This window comes from Megascapheus bottae, chromosome 23 (genome assembly GCF_031878675.1).
Source record: "Megascapheus bottae isolate mThoBot1 chromosome 23, mThoBot2.hap1, whole genome shotgun sequence".
In the NCBI taxonomy this organism is placed as follows: domain Eukaryota; kingdom Metazoa; phylum Chordata; class Mammalia; order Rodentia; family Geomyidae; genus Megascapheus; species Megascapheus bottae.
In genome coordinates, this window is record NC_143531.1 from 1,176,566 (window position 1) to 1,178,248 (window position 1,683).

The 1,683-nt window shown below is 39.0% G+C and overlaps 1 pseudogene; it reads left to right on the top strand.

The window, feature by feature from the left end:
* The first annotated feature begins 268 nt into the window (after nucleotides 1-268).
* LOC150047194 (peptidyl-prolyl cis-trans isomerase FKBP3 pseudogene) lies at nucleotides 269-1,344 on the top strand (annotated as a pseudogene).
* The last annotated feature ends 339 nt before the right edge of the window (nucleotides 1,345-1,683 follow it).

The window sequence follows — 1,683 nt, forward strand, 5'->3', positions numbered from 1 at the left end:
AAGATCATTATTTTAATATCAAAAAGGTGGAATTTCATTCAAATCCTCTGTCCCTTACAATATTGTTTCTTAAAGCTAAGCACACAAATCGCTGAAGATTTACCTATAAATCTTTTATGCATCAGAAAATACTAACATGTTATATGAGGTCTTGTCTCTAATGTTTTTTTAAAATAACAAGAAGTTGCACAAAGCCTTGAGGAGCCGCAGAAGACAATGGTGACATTAGAGCACTGGTTTCATTTTGTTTTCTCCTGGAAACTGAGGCATGGGCCTTGGGAGACCCTGCCCCAAGGCCCAGGTTCTTGCTGCCTCCCGATGGTTACAGGTTTGTACTCCAGGAGACTGGGAGGTGGAGGCTCCACCTCCAGAGGCCAGTCTCCCCAAGACCCCACCTCCCACTTACCAATGCCTGCTCTCACAAGGAGACTCTGGGGCTCGAACCCAAGGCCTCACAGGTCTGAAAACAAGACTCAAACCTGTGGGCCTGATGTCCCCGAACACGGCCACCTGAACATTTCCAGGTGCTGAACCATGGCTTATTTTATTTTTCCTTTCTTCTCTTTTCCTGATTCAAGCAGTCATTTTAGAAGTTAGCTGAAAAGTTCTATGATCTTTTTTTTTTCTTTTTAAAAATTATCTTTAGCAGTGGGGGAAGTTGGTGGCCTCCGTGCCACATAGGGGGTATAGACCACAGAGCAGCTGCCCAAGAAGGACATTATCAAGTTTCTGTAGGATAACGGTTCAGATTTGTTTCTGACACAGCATAAATTATTCGGACACATTAAAAATGTAGCCAAGACCATTTGGACCATTTGGTTACAGCCTATAACCATCTTTTTGAAAGTAAGCGTGAAGTATATGTGAAGTGTCAGAGCAAGTGAAAAAAGTGAAGCTTAATGAAGATAAACACAAGGAAACCAAGTCTGAAGAGACTCTGGACGAGGGTGCACAAAAATATACAAAATCTATTCTAAAAAAGGGAGATAAAGCAAACTTTCCCAAAAAGGTACACAGGAACACTACAGGACAGAACTGTTTTTGATACTAATATTCAAACAAGTTCAAAGAACATGAAGAAAAGCACCAAGTCTGAAGGTAGGAGTCGGTAGATATCAGAGAGTGGGGCTGCAGCCCTTTTGACTATGAGTAAAGGAGGTAAGGTTTCACTGGAGATTGAAGCAGAATGGACTTATTGGAAAAAAGGACAGTCAGATGCCAAAATTCCACCAAATACAAAACTGATTTTTTGAAGTGGAATTAGTGGACATAGTTGAAAACAGTGCTTCAGATCTGAAGAAATCAGTAATGATAGACTTGGCCTTGAAATTTAAGTTGGAATAGTCAACTGGAAAACCCAAGGAGTTAAGATGTGTTTATACTTGATACCAATTTTTGAGAAATGCAATCCCATGTATCTAAACTATTTTGGTACAGCTGTGTAAAATATTGGTTGAGGAGTGCTTTTTCCTTTTACTTCATGTTGTAATCTAAAAGGCTCAATAAAAACTTACCAACTGTCTTAAAAAATTATCTTTAACAAACCCTCAGCCTAATTGTAACTATGTTCTAAAATCTAAGGGCCAGTGATTGCATATAGAGATTCCCTTCTTGAATACTTGTTTGTTAAACACGTCATTTGAAATAGGATGTAAAAATCAATGCCAATACATGCTTTAATAA